Here is a 16,090-nt window from a genome sequence, read left to right as displayed (position 1 = left end):
TTTGAAATAACACATATTTAATGGCTTGTAATGATTGAGGTGTTTTTCTTTTTAAGAAAAAAATAGATTTCAATGAAATTTGTTTAATGAGTGAAAAACAGAAGGATATACAATGATATTCATTATGTTTTGCCAATAAGAAAACACAAGTAATTTCTAAATGACAAGATTGTTATAATAGATGATACTTAATGTTTGAAAGCATTACATATGGAAAAGACAAATAAGTAATTTATTCAATTAAACTGGTCACAGTAGTTTCACTTCATACTGTGTTTATCCAAGAAGGATATTTATAAAAGATCATATGATATTTTGATTGTGACATTATATGTTTTGTGTTTATTTTACAGATAGATATACACCACATTAAATATGAAAACTCAGATGTCAAATAATTGATTTTCTTTTAAATTATCTTAACATAGCTAGTAGGATTATATTAGTGTTTTTTTTCAGTCTTCCCTTATTTTGATCCAATTGAACAACACTGAATAGTTCTCTGTAATGGAAAATGGATTGCTGTTTTATTTCTTCATGAACTTTTCACAAGGTTATTCCCAAAAGTTGAAAATATAATATTTCTGTAAGATACAGAAAAATTTTATATAATGAATCTCCTGCACAGTAGATAGAGTAGAATAGCATGGTTTTAATAAAAAACATCATTAGAGTTTTTGGCACAGAGAAGTGGATATTTTAGATAATTCATTGATTTCTATTTGGGTTGTCTGAGCTCAGTAGAGGAAGATTATCTTAAGTGGAAATTGCTGAATATTAGCTGTTTATGGCCTCAAAAATATTAAATAAAAGAAAGTCTCCACTAACAAAATTTGCTTTATACTTGGGCTTAAATACCACAACAGCAATTAGGAGAAGAAATTAATGTTTATAATATACTTGGAAGATAATAAGAAAGGAACTAAATAAAAAGTTTGACTTGTATACACATATTTGTTCATCCTTTTATGTATTCATACATTTGAATATTTTTATTGAACATCTACTACATGAAAGGCAAATTGTGCTAGGTTCTTGGGCTATGAAAGTAAAGAATCATGGCTCATATTATTTCAGGAGCTTACAGTTGAAGGGACACAAAGGCCTTGATCCTGGCTTTATGAAGCAGATAATCTGGTCAGAGAGATAGATATGTAAATGGATAATTAAGAAAAAGTATGATAAATTTTATGGATTTATAGTCACTAGATATTATAGGAACATAAGTAGAGGTGTGTTTCATTAACTGGCATTAGAGCTTGAATAAGGGGAGTGATAAATACTCGGTTTTGAGAGCTTAATAGAAGTTGAGCCAAGTGCAGAAGACGGGTCTAGAGCCCATAAGTGCATTGAGAAGGGTCATAGTGTTGTAGATTCTGGGGACTTCAGATTTTTTATGGTGTACGTGTATGATACAGAGAACAGAATGATGGGAAATGAGGCTGGAGAATGAGAGATGATTCAGATACTAAAGGAGGATTTCTAATTTAATCTTTATGATCCATTGAAGACTCTTTAATTAGTAAGTGACCTATTCAAATTTAAGTTTTTAAAGAGTTTCTAGGTAAAAGAGTATTGCTTTGTTCTAGGCCAGCTGAATTTAGAAACTCAGGGGAAGTTTTATGGATTTCACCAGGGTGTGGAGAGGATGTAAACTACTACAGACCAACAGATGGAAAAGTGTAAAGTTGAGTTGCTTTATTTGTTTTTTAATTACTCTGGATATATTATTGACTTGGCAGTGCTCACTGAGAGACAAAGGGAGGTAGAAAAACAATAATGGGCAGGGCTATATATAAACTGAAAAGTGTTTTCTTGGTAGCCCAGAGTTCAGTAAATTAGCACCAGGTTGGTACTGTCACATAATTTGCTGGTAGGAGCACAGCAGAGCAGCTTGTAAGAACAGATGAGCCAGGGCACAAATAAAGTAATGAACATAAATCAGAGGAACTTAATTTAGCATGGGACATCTAGATGGCGGTCAGTGAGCTGATCATTAGTACCATACTGCCATGCCCAGAGGAGACTCAAAAAATATTTGTTGATAGTAATTATAAACTCAAAAAGAAACATGACTAGCATTCCACCCCCAACCCCCTTTGGCCATCTTTGTCCAGAAAGCATTTAGATATTTATTGTGATTAGTCAAAGATGCTTTGCAGAGAACTGTTTTGAGTGTTATCTGGACCTGAAGATACTGTAAAATACCTTGTGTTCTTTCTAAAACAGAGGCAAATTTATTTACACCCTGTATTCTCTTTCCAGTAAAATGTCTCATCTGTGCATGTTTCTGATGATTCAATATTTGGCTTGGTTTTATTTGAAAAAGAGGTTTAGTGTATAATCCATTAAATTTAAAGACAAATATTACTAAATATGAGTGAGACTTTTCAGTGTAACAGTAATCTCACTCAGGATTAATTGCTTTGACTGTTATATTGCCAATTTAGCTTGAACTTGTCAATCTCACATTAATTCCTCATTTTTTGTGTGTGCACTTCAAGTCTCAGTGCTCTTGCTTGACTGTTAAAAAGCCTGTCTATATATTTCTTTATTTTGCCAAAAAGAGAGAAAAATATAAATATTATTTTTAATGCATGGTCCTGAGTATGAGAAGAGGTGGAGTTGGAGTGGGACACAAAACCTAAAATAAATTATTTACATTTGGTATACTCAGACTTAATAAAGTCCACTTTTATAATAGGAAATAAGAAACACTATTGAATATGTAACTCAGGATATTATTTGGGACAGATTCTTTCATTTGTGGTTTGAGTTGGGACTCCAACAGAATCTGATTTCATTTTTGTTTCTAATTTAGGGGAAAAATAGCAGTTACATCAGTATACGATAAATAGTCTGACTTTAATTGTCTTTTTCATTATTGTTAGGATTGTTATCTGAATATAAAGGGCACTATTTGAATTCCTATATTGTAATTGATTATTCCTGCTTAGCTAGCTCTCTTCCTGATTGTTAGTGTTTCTTCAGATATACCCATTTAAATCATTTAAAATTCAAGCAAGAAAAAAAAGCAATGCAAAATTAAATTATTTTCACTTATGATGAAATACAGTACCACACAACACAATAAAAGAACTTAGGTTGTTTTACAAGCAATTGAGATGACTCCTACATGGACTTTTTAGATATACTGTTCTCTAGAATTTTTGCTTTCAATTTCATCATTGTAGATGGCAACAACTTTTATTTTAAATGTGGTGTAGAGGAAAGGATAAGTAGGGAAGAAGAGGCATTTATATACTTTTTATTCATGAGCTGCCACGTAACACATCTGCTTATATTCCATTAGTCATAACGTATTTACATGGCTACACGTAACTGCAAGAGAATCTGGAAATAACAGTGTTTATGCTGGCAGTCACAGGCCCAGATAAAACTGAGAAAAGGAGATCAGATATTGAGAAATGATTAATAGTCTCTACTACATTTAGTACCTTGGGAATTTTGTGTCCTCTCTCTACTTTGATTTTTGTTTACTAGCTTATAAACAGCAGAATTATAAACTCTTTTTCCCATGAACTTTCTTCGAACTTTTATATTTCCTATGAGAATAAAATATTTATTGTGGTAAATAAATGCACATGGTAAATACGTAAACTTAAAAAATAATACATACATTTATGAGAAAAAGGCCCCAGTACTTCTTTTCTTAGTGTTTTACCATCCCATAAACTATTAGACCTTTTGTGATTTCTCTTTGAGAGTTTTTATAATTTCATTTTTATAAAAGAAACATTTATATATAATGTCAGACATACTAGAAATATGAAGTTTTCTGTGCTCTCACTGCTCTAAAAAAAATGCTTTTCTAAAAATAAAATCTACACTTTGGGAAAATGTTCAAATCAATGTGCTAGTTGTTACGTTGAAAATTCCATTACTGTTAATGAGATTTGCAGGCATTACTTGCACAGCAAGTTTCTCTGAAATTTTTCCCAGCTGTGCCCTTGAAAGATGCCTACTTCTTCTTTTTCTTCTTTTTTAAATCATTTTATTGGAGCAGTTGCTTTTCAGTTTGTCTCTTTGTGTGTTGATGGCATTTATTCTACATAAAATGTTGGACTCGAATGTAAAGGAAAGGTGTCTGTCCACTACCTTTGTATAAGTCACAAACAACTCATTGACATGAACTTTAGCACCTTAGCATAGTCCTGATATGGAACTTCTGCATAATTTATTATAAAAGAACATGAAACATTCAGAGGTTAGTGTTCGTTCAGGGATGTGCTGAAGTATTAGCAACACAAGGAACTGTGCCTTCTCTATACATAATTTACACAAAGCAGCTGATACATTTTGTGGTTCATAATAGAATTATTTTGGTCCCTTTATAGTTGTTTGGAAATATTTTAAAATAATACATTAAGAGAAATTTTATTAAAACTAATTTTTTTCAGCATATTTTATTTTCTGTTTTGTATACATTTCCTTAGAAGACACTTAATAGTGATTAAATCTATATTTCTTAAAAAGTACTTTAAAAATAAGTAACATATTCACATGATCTATAAAACAAAACTGTGAAAGGTTATATACCCTTTCAAATTTGTTAACATGATTTTTACACACAAACTTGCTATTTCCTAAGAAATAGAAAATTGATTTATATCATACACAAGTCCTACTGGAAGTATTGTATATTATTAGAATGAATGCCTTTAGCCATTTCCTTTAACTTGATCCTCGAAAAGGCAGGAGAGAAAGTACATATCAGGATCACCTACAGAAACATTTGCAAACCACCCCCCTCCCTACCACCTTCCCACACTGTGCCTTACTGAGTCATCAAGTATTATCATGATTGAACTTTTTGTGTTCCTTTGTTTGGTATATAAGTAGAGATGGGAGCCTCTTTTCTTAAAATTCTGAAACACATTTATTTTCCATTTAAAAGATAATTGCCAGGTCTTTTAAAGGAATATATATATTTTATATATATATATATAAAATTATTCTCCATGTATTAGTAGGGATACAACCTAAGTAAAAGCAATTAATCCTATGAATAAAAATCTATCAATCCTATAAAATAAAAACCTACAGGAAGGACATTATATTGGTAACAGCATAATGAATTCAACAACAGCATTGTGCTGTCTTCCATAGAGATCAGGCTTATAGTACTTAACGAACTCTGCCCTCAAGGAGCTTATAATTTTTAATGGCTTTATGATGGATGCCTAAATATAAGTCAGACAAAGAACATGCATGATAATCTATTTTATTCGGCCAGAGGAGAATCTGGGTATGGTTGTTTGTTAAATAACTTGCATATTAGATAAAAGCAGTGAAATAAGAATGATAAAGTTACATATTGAGGTAGACAGGAACAATAAAATTTGCCCATTGCCTTAGGTGAGCTTCTGGAGGAAAAGACTCTGAGACAGAGATCTGCATGCAAAGGAAGCAGAAGTGGACAGAAATCAGAATTGCAGTGCAGTCACAGCAAAAGGCTCAGCTGATCCCCTCAGGAGTATGAACTAGGATGACTTTCCAAAGTTGTCCCTCTTGAAGTACTATGTGCTGGGGAGAACAGGTGGTGTGCACAGGCCAGTTGGCTTGTTTTGACTGAAGACAATTCCAAGAGAATGGCTCAGCTGAGAGTCCCCAGCTGCTGAGGAATGAGCACCTCAGTCCTGATGTGGAGTCTGAGAGGTGACCTTCATCATCCTCTCTCTCATTGACTTGAAGACAGTAAGTCATGAGTGGAAAAACTGGATTTTGAAGAATTGCTAAATGAAAGGAGGAGACTTCTTGATTTGGGTGGGAAAGATTGTTCAAATAACTAAGGCGTATTTTAAAAATTTAACACTGGAAGTCCTTTACCCAGGTAGGTGAACCCGGGAACAAGCAACCGGTGGTGGAAGAAGGTAAGTTGGAGTACAGTAGGAAACCCCCCTTCATAAAGCAGACAAGAAAATCTGTGACTAGTGAAGAAACCTAAAAATAGTGAGGTTACAGTCCCCCTGGGGGCCCTTCACCAATTTACCACCATTGGGTACCAGTTTACTTTCTGCAATGTTACTTCTTTGGGCTCAACTCCCAGTTTATTTCTGAAGTACTCACTAGTGACTGGAATGAACACTAATTTTACGAACTGGAGATGTTTCTCATGCTGCTCTTTCACCTGCTCTTTCTTCATTTCAAGTCCTCCCATCCTTCAAGTCCATCTCAGTCCCCATTTTCCCCCAGGCCTTCCCTAGTGTCCTCCCTCCTGCCTTTTCCTGGTAAGTCATTACATGTCCTCATTCCCTCCCCTTTTTCTCCCCCCCCACCTTAGTTTTAACTTTCCCATTCATGTTTCTATTCTTTTTACTTTTATAATAATAGCATAAATTATATACTATATACATTTATATGTACAAATGCATATATATACACTATGTATAGTACATAGAGGTGTATAGTATATTATATAGTAGATTATTTCTATACTTTGGGATTTACTTTTTTCCCCACTTATCATGACATCATATGAGATTTACTCACACATTTAGATATGTTCATTTACCTGAAGTACAGCATATTATTATATGAATAAGGCAAGTTTCATTTACTGTTGTATCTGATGATGGTTCTTTAGATACTTTTTAAGTTTTCATTATTACAACAAAGCTATAATACATACCCTTGGACTTGGCATGTATTTGCTAGAGCATCCTAACAGGAATACGAGATCCTTGTAGGGAGGGATACTTTTAATTCCCTATGATTTCTAGCATAGGGCTGACTGCATAATTATTAATATCCTGCTGACTAGTTGGAGAGAGGTGGCTTTGAATCCAAAAGCAAGAGCCTCTGTCTTAATTGTTAAAAGGGACTAGTAGGCAGACAGTGTTTATTTGATATCATATACTAACTACGCATAATATAGGTTCTATCAACTAAAGTTACGTTACTTTCTTCTGTAGTTATATAATGCTTACCGAATCATTTCATTTAGTTGCTGTATGTCCACTTGCTGATATATCCACAATACTGAAGTTGTTTGGAAATAATGTTATCTCCACCTGTACAAAGGTAGCTTTATATTAATTTCCCTTCTAGTGGCTCTCCTAGAAGCACATGATTTATTGCCATCTCACCAATTTATTCTGAGCGAGTCAACTGTCCCGTTTTGGAAGCTTTTCTTCCAGCTGTTTACAGAGGTCAGAGATTGCCCATCTCTCATTTTGACCACAGCACAGCTCCTCCCTGCTCAGCCCACTTTAAACACTGTCTGTCCTCCAACCAATTGCCAGTTTGTAGCTGCGAGAATGATCTTTTCCTCTCATTCTTTTGACTGTGACTCGTTTCTCATTTCTTTCTTCCTAGTTTCATAATCTAGACATCAGGCCAGAGAACAGCAGTTTCTACCCAAAGCTTTTCATCAAAGAGCTTTACATTGGTTTTCTCTGTCTGCACCTGTATCCTCTTCACTGCTATTACCTGGCGATCTTACTGCATTTTTTTTTTACAGTCATTCTACTTTGCCTCCCTTTCTCTTCCATGCATTTTCTGATTTGGCTTGCAAGACCTCTGTCCTCTGCCCCTGAAATATATATATATATTTATATATATTTTTATAATATATTTTTATATATATTTTTATAAAATATATATATATATATATATATATATATTTTTAGTAGGCATGTTCAATGATTATGTAATTTGTGAGATAAATAGAGGGAAATAAGGAAAAGAAGAAAATAATCTTACTATCTAGGAATGTTGGCTATCATCATGCTAGCGTGTTTCTTTTCTTCTTTCTGCATTATGTTAAAAAAATTCAGTCCCAACTATATGCTTAATCTGTATCATTTTTTGGCTAAATACTATAAGTATTTTCCATATACCAAACATTTTTTGTGAACAGCATTTTTCCAGAAGAAAATAAAACTACATGGAGATACACTAGAGAATACTTGACTGCACTCTAAAATATAATTAAAAATGAAAGAATAAGTAATATGACTGAAAAATTCAGGTAACCAGTTTAAAAGAATTACTGATAATTAGTAAAAGATTGAGTCATTTAAGAAATAGGAAGTTTAAAACTGCAAATAGAAAAACATCATGAATAGAGAAACATCATGAGAATTAACATTCTGTATAAGGAAAAAGTGGATAAAGACTTCAGTAAGGAGCTAGACTGTAGCTTCATAGGAACGAAAAGGAATAATTTTATATACATCGAATTGAGAAAGACTCCACTTTCAAAGTAAAATCTTTAGTAGCAAAGTGTACTTGTTATACACCCAAACCTAAAATTAGCACTTGAAAGACTTAACAAGCGTTTTCCTGTGACAGGTTTATGCAGTTCCAAATTCCTTATTCACTGAGAGAAGTATCAGTGCACCACAAGTAGGGTCATGTCCAGAAAGGAATGTGAAAATGACTGTTGTTCCTCCTAAACAATTTGCAAGCCCCTAAATGATTAATAATAATTCCTTACATTTGTATAACAAAAGTGTTATAAGATCAATTTTATATTAATTTTCTCCTTTTATGCTTACAACAAAGCCGTGATTATATTATAATTATTATATTTTTAAATGGATATACCAAGGTCAGAGAAGTTAAGTGATTTACTGAAGATGGGTGATACTGAGATATGGGGATAGCAAAGGGAGTCCAAACCTAACCCAATTCATTCTGTTTTTTGATTATCTTTTTTCTAATAATGTTAGGGAGGTGGCTTTGGTAAGGATGACAGAAAATGTCATCCTTTTATAACAGAAACTTTTTAATCTTAAACTCTTAATTTTCATGTCCTTCTTGGTTGTTTGGTGTATGTCGGTTATGTAGGAAATAATATGTTTTCTAAGCTTTCATAATGAACTACATTAGTGGATATGAAAGTCTTCTCTGACTTTTAGCTGTTACACTTTTGTCTTCTGGCAATTACTACTGAAAATAAGCCCTAATGATCCTGCTTTTTTTTGAGAATTACCTAGTTGGATGCTGCTAGAATTTTAAATATATTCTTAAAATGTTAAATGTTTCTAGCATCTGCCTGACTGAGGGTTCATTAGCCTTGTCTATGAGGTGGTAAGGACATTCAATCTTCATATATGTGCATTTCTATTTCAAGATTTATTTTTAATCTTTACAGTCCAGGTTATGTTTTATTCTCTCTCATATGTATCTGAAGTTGAGCCCCAAACCTTATCCACCATATTTGTCATCTTCTTTCCTACTGTTTTAGTTCAGTAGTCCTATTATCTTTACATTCTTGGAAGCTTTCAATTTTTCCTTTAATTCCTTTATTTTGGTTTCTAGTATCAAGATGCTCTTGAATACTTCCAAGTCAGACTGTAGTTCTTCAGTTGCTTTGTAAAGTTATCTTGCATTTCTTTCTTATTTTATACATTTTTTTCATCCTGTGTTTTTGATTTTTCATATAACTCTATAAATAGAGTTCTCTTCTTGTTTCATTCTTCTCTTATTTCAGTAAGAATATTTTCCTTGTGTCTGATTGAGTATATTGCTAGGAAATTGTCATCTTAGAAGAATTACTATTCATAGTCAGACCGTACCTATGCTTTTGTTTTGTTCACTCATCCATGAATTAGGAAATTTTATCCAATATTTGTGCTTTCCAACAGAGTATTCAGATTGCCTTCGATTCCACTCTCTTTCAGCATGAATATTCAGTGAATATCCCTTATATCTAAACAAAAGGGGAAAAAATGTGCATAGTTCCTGAACCAATTAATGGTATCTAGTTGGCAGACAAGTTACCATAGACCTGTTGGGTTAAGATGCAATCTTCCTCAGTTCTTACTGCCTTTTGGTTTGGTACTCTGAACAGAAGTACATAAACAATGATAATATTAAATAATCACGAGGGTGATTTCTGAATTAATTTTGTCTATTTTACTTTAAAATGTTGACATTTCCTCCCTAATTCTGTAAGCAGCAGCCAATTCCCCAGCTAACCAGCTGTATAAATAATGTACCTGGAGCATATGTGCTGTCAGACATGTCTGACCAAAAGGGAAGATCTGAGACTGACAGGAGACTCTGTTAACATCCATGCCAGGGCACCGGCGTGTACTTGGATTATCCCAGGCAAACTGGGAAGTATGTTCACCCTAATTCTAGGATGTTCAGATGGATATGGAATACTAATCCAAGAATAAGGTAGCTGGGTTCTGTTAGTGTTCTGCTCCTTGAAATGGGAGCTTCCATGTACTAGAAGAATAGACACTAACTTTTTACTCAGTCTGGTAATGTATCTCTAATCATGTGTTAAAATCTAGTCCATGTTCTCTCTTTATGTATTACATTCAATAAATATGTGTTCAATTTTGCCCATCCTCTTTGGCATAGATTAGCAGCTACTAGTGAAGGTAGTGCAACAAATGGATTCAATAAATATTTATATGGAACATCTACTAGGGTATCATATTTTTTAACTTACTTGAAGTATATCCAAAGCATTACCCCAATGAGTAGGTGTCAAATGTTTTAGCGCTAGTAACTAAGTATGTACCATAAAGTGAACATTTTCAAATTATATTTAGTTCTGTTAGTGGCCACCTTAAAGCTTAATCTAATGATTTAAATATATTACCTGATTTACCTTGACGTGCTCGTAACTTCTTAATGGCTGATTGTGTTAATACTGAGCACTAGTCCATAGAGCACTGCTCCCAACATATAACTGACCTGGATGGCTGCTTCAAAGGCACTTAGTGAAAAGAGAAAGTCTGCTTAAGCAAGAGGGGGTTTAAAAATGTAAAACTGTGTCTTCATGTTTATGATCTAGCTCCAAGCAATATGCTTAATTGTGTACCATATGCAACTGTGCCTATGTTTATTGATCAGAAGGAATGAAAGTTACAGGGTGGCCGCAGTGCTCGTTTTCTGTCATTAAATTTCGTGCAGCCGGCTGGACTGTTGGGATCTCTTCTTTATCACCTGATGTCTAGTCTTCTTGCTGTAGATGTCAGTTTCACCCAGGAGAGTGGTGCTACTTCCACCCATGACCTTGTAGCACTTTCCACTTCCCCAAAACTGCATGCGACATTGCAGACGCAGTTTGAACGTTTCAGAATTTTACAGGCCCAAAAAAGCCTCTGCTGCTGCTAGAATTTTAAAATATATTCTTAAAATGTTCTAAACTTTTTCCTGTCCAGATAACCATAGGTCATACAATCGATTATCTTATAAAAGTTATGTAAACATATTTTATGAGGAAAATGCTGTGCCTTCCATGCTTAGTTTGTTCTTCTAGATATTTTATATACTAATCTAATACTTCACACGTTAACAGGAATTGCCTCTTCATTTCCTTTGTAATAGACAGCAATGCTTGGTTTTGTCTGATTTTCTCCTGTGAGTCAAAATTGCAGTAGTGTGTGGCATCTACATGGCAGTGCTCAGAATACAATGAGAAGAAAAGAGAAAAAAAAAAAAGTAGCAATTAACTTTCTTTGGTATTTTGCTCCTAGGACATAAAATATTGATAGCTCAATTAAAAATACAAGTTCAAATGAAATGTACTTGCTCACTGTGAATTTATATGTGATTCATTAAAAAAACAGCTTTTCTGCAGCCTCTTTCAATGGAATGTTGTAGAGAGAGGATACTGGACTGAGAAGCTGGAAACTCGTTCCTCTGCCGAGTCTGCCAGTGACTCCCTGTGCCCTAGTGGCAATCAGTTCACCTCTGGAGGCCTCAGTGTTCTCATCTGGAACATGACAGAGTAAAATTGCGCACTCTAATGTCACTTCTAGATGAAAATCCAATGCTATGTGTTTATTTGGGAAGGAGACTAAAGTTTCAAGTTATCTTCACACTGTTGTACAAACCACTAAAATCGAAGCCCCAAATAAAATAATTTTACGTGATAGGAAGATGAAATGTGAAGCTTGCTTTGTGATTGTTGTTCTAGAAATATGTGAAAGTCTTATCCAGATAAAAGTGGCAGGAGGATGACAGATAATGGGAAACATAAAGCCATTGAACTGTAATATCTGGCATATCTTTTCTAATTCCTTATTTTCCACTAAATGGGATCATTTCCTTCTTGTTGATTCCCTCATTTAAGGCCAGCAAATGGTTTTCCACAGCCCTGAATCTAGACTTGTTTGGCTGTACACTTTGGTAATCTGCTGCATGGTAAGGGCAGGGATGTAGTGTGTTTAACTTCTGTACTTAGCAGTGCAGGGATGCAGTGCTTGGGCTTCAGGGTCTGTGATAGATGTGCTCCGTGATCGCTGTCATTTCCAATATGTTCCTCTGTGGCTCTGCTAACTCCTTTCTCATACAGAACAAGCCAATCCTCTTATTTTTTATGAATTAGAAAACAGTAATTCCTCTAGCAAAGGTGTGTGAGCCCTGGAAGTGAACGCTTTATCAATCTAAATTAGACCATAACATTTCGTTCAGTGAAGCATAGGCTACAGTTCATTGGTTCAGTAACATTAAATAATTATCATGTTGGGATAATAGCACTTCCTGAACTTCTTAAACTTGTTGGTCAATCCATCAATCAATCCTTATCTCTTTTTAGAGAAGGAGGATAAAAATTATTCTTTCTCTGAGTGAATTAACAGAATATGTTTTTAGTACTTTAAGTTTAAAAGAACTGAAAAGCATCTCAAGGAATATTCTAGAAATTAGTATTCTTGTACAGTCTGGGTGGGAGAAACATAGCTTGCTTATAAAGTGCCATAAGTTATTTGAGTAAAATATATGTCTATCTGGTATTATTCATACTTAATATTTTTAATCTGGCCTCAGCTTTTGAGTCTATGCTTTAATGTCACATGCTTTTAAATATTGTAAATATATTTAAAGAAAATGGTTAGGAAAAAATGAAGAAGAGAGCTAGGTGAGAATGAACAAAGGAATCCAAAAAGGGCTCCTCCTTTGCAGGTAAATATTTAAAAAGAAATGGAGAATGGGACAGAAATTTATGGCATGCTGATAGAATTACTTCTGAAAAGCATTTTTTTCCAAAATGAAATACCTGTCTTTCTTTATGTTCTGTCTATCTCGATAGCTGATCTATAATGAGCTGAAGAAAAGATTTTGATCTTTTCTGAGTGTTTTGTCAGTGATCAGAAAGAACTGGTTCAGTTTCTTTCCAAGTTGAACCAGAATGTCACAAATCAAGAAAGGTGAGGTTTTTCAGCAAACGGGGTAGTAAATGCACTGAACCTTTACAAGCTGGTATAGTATTATATATATATATATTATTTTTTTTTTGGTGTGTGAGTAAAATGTATGGATAAAAGGATCTGTACACTTCTGATACTATTGGAGGCAAGTGGAAATATCATGGGGAGAGAGTGAAGTTGAGGTTAGCAGGATGGTTCCTAACCAAATCATTTATGAAACATAAAACAAGTTGGACCAGTTTTAAACCTGTGCAAATAAGACACACACATTCATTTGTAAAGAGAGCTTTCGTAGTGTTAACTGATCTGTTTCTTTTTTCATTAAAGCTCTTTCCAGTCACTTTTAGCTTTGATATTTTTGCATTTGAATATTGAAATTTTCTTTAATTTACTTAAGCCTATATTTAAGTGATGTGTGTGGAAAGTATGTGTATGTTGCCTTTGTCTCATATGTGTATGTGTTTAAGGAGAACTTATAGAATACATAAGTTCTTAAATATAAATCATGAATGAACACACAGACTGCTTCTCAGAAAAGAATTTGTGTATTTCTAGCTCAATTGTACTTCCTTTGACACTGGTGACCAATATGAATATATAGTTCATTACAGAATTTCAAAGGGCTAATGAATAATGAGTCATCATTAGGGAATATTATTAACCTACATTTTCTTTGTCTCTCTCTCTCTCTCTCTCTCTCTTTTTTTTTTTTTTTTTTTTTGAAGTATGGGGTTGGGGGAGGGGACTGATATCCAGGGATAAACTAAGAAGCTCAGTTTAAGACAGGAGGATGCTTACGCAGACCTCAAAATACAAAATCCTCTTGAGGGTCTACAAGTATCTACCTACATTTCACTTCTATCTTGGTTTAGAAACCAGATTTTCATTTTTCTCTCATCTCTTATGAGTGCAGTCTTTAATGTTTAGCAATGAGGTTTCCTTTTGGTCTGTTTTCATTTCCAGTTTTCTTCACTCTTCACTCCAAATCCTCATCTTCATTGTTCTTTCTAGCTGAAAAATGTGGTCTTTTTGTCAGATGAGTCCCTTGATGAAAGTTAGGCAATACTAGATGCTCTAACAAATAGACCCCAGAAGATGATTTGAACATAGTTTATGTACTTTTTTTTTTCATTGTTACACATCCATTGCTTTTATTACCTCATCTGCTTTTGTCCAATTTCTCTATCTGAGGCTTTATGGTGGGTGTCCATGACCAGAAGAGGAAATCATCCTTCTCACAATATAGTACATAGAAGATCATCCCTGGGACTTGTTTGAAGTTTATTTTCTCAGGTCCTAACCACAGGTATTTTTGTTCACTGATTGTGGAGCAGGGTTCTGAATGTTAAGAGTACCTGACATGATTTTGCTTCAGCATTCTTCACACCACGTTGCTGCAAGCACCTGTCTTAGAGGAGCCTTGTTCCCTGGCTCCTTTCAGCCGCTGCATCTGGTAGCCCTCTGCTTGGGTGACCCCTGCCCGCACAATGGCCTGGGAAGCTGCTTCCCATTACTTTTAACTCAGTTCTTTTTTTTTTTTTCTTTTTGAGGGTTAGGCAAATCTTTTTTTTATTGAGTTATAATCATTTTACAATGTTCTGTCAAATTCCAGTGTACAGCACAATTTTTCAATTATACATGAACATACATACATTCATTGTCACATTCTCTTTCGCTGTGAGCCACCACAAGATCCTGTATATGTTTCCCTGTGCTACACAATACAGTCTTGTTTATCTATTCTACATTTTGAAATCCCAGTCTGCCCCTTCCCACTCCCCGTCCCCCTGGCAACCACAAGTTTGTATTCAATGTTTGTGAGTCTGTTTCTGTTTTTTATTTATTTATTTATTTATTTATTTATTTATTTATTTATTTATTTAGATTCTGCATATGAGCAATCTTGTATGGTGTTTTTCTTTCTCTTTCTGGCTTACTTCACTTAGAATGACATTCTCCAGGAACATCCATGTTGCTGCAAATGGCATTATGTTGTCAGTTTTTATGACTGAATACTATTCCATTGTATAAGTATACCACCACTTCTTTATCCAGTCATCTGTGGATGGACATTTAGGCTGTTTCCATGTCTTGGCTATTGTAAATAGTGCTGCTATGAACATGGGGGCGCAGGTGTCATTTTGAAGTAGGGTTCCTTCTCGATATATGCCCAGGAGCGGGATTTCTGGGTCATATGGTAAGTCTATTCCTAGCCTTTGAGGAATCTCCATACTGTTTTCCACAGTGGCTGCACCAAACTGCATTCCCACCAGCAGTGTAGGAGGGCTCCCTTTTCTCCACAGCCTCTCCAGCATTTGTTATTTGTGGCATAGTCAATGTACTTTTATTTTCTTGTTTACCTATTGATCTGAGGTGAGTGTTCCTGATCTGAGGTGTGGCCCTTATTAAGAAAGTTCATAGAAACAAGCTACCAAGGGCTTTGTCATCCTCTAAAGAAAAAAAAGAGGCCTTAAGAGGCTATCTCAGTCAACTAGAAAGAGAGGAGGACATAGCAGAGTGCTGTGGGAATTTTTGGTAGGTCAAGCCTACAAAATAATCCCCTCTGCTCACAATCCTTTGTCATTCAACCATATGATCACACTAAAATTGAAAAGTAGAATGGGCAGTGCAATCTACCGTAAGGACAGGAAGAGGAAGAGGAACATTTTCATAAATGGCTAGCTGTCTCTGGACGAGAAATAACACTAAATGCTAGTTTTAGTCCACTTAACCCTTCAACAGAAGCACTGATATCATCAAACATATATTTTCAGATTAGAGAAATGATCACTTAAAAAGCCTTTTGTTTGTTTCTATATTCAACATATCAATTTTTTTTTAATTTAAGTGGTCAAATATGCCTATGAATTAATCACTTACAGAGAATTTACTTAGTAATTAACTTTCTAGCCAATGGAAATGTTGTCAGGCACACTGATATGTGAGAGTTG

General features: G+C 34.5%; 1 protein-coding gene across 9 annotated transcripts in view; it reads left to right on the top strand.

The window, feature by feature from the left end:
- Nucleotides 1-16,090, top strand: part of CADM2 (cell adhesion molecule 2) — a 489,482-nt gene that overhangs the window by 238,482 nt on the left and 234,910 nt on the right. For 4 of the 9 annotated variants that reach the window (XM_072967472.1, XM_072967480.1, XM_072967437.1 and 1 more), the window contains one exon: nt 5,380-5,718. The exons of the other annotated variants lie outside the window; for them this stretch is intronic. The gene's annotated coding sequence lies outside the window, so the exon portion shown is untranslated. The remainder of the gene's footprint in view (nt 1-5,379; nt 5,719-16,090) is intronic. 9 annotated transcript variants of the gene reach the window in all.

The sequence above is a fragment of the Vicugna pacos genome, chromosome 1, assembly GCF_048564905.1.
Source record: "Vicugna pacos chromosome 1, VicPac4, whole genome shotgun sequence".
NCBI classification, from domain to species: Eukaryota; Metazoa; Chordata; class Mammalia; order Artiodactyla; family Camelidae; genus Vicugna; species Vicugna pacos.
The sequence above is the reverse complement of the archived record's forward strand: the minus strand, read 5'-3'. Positions and strand labels throughout refer to the sequence as shown.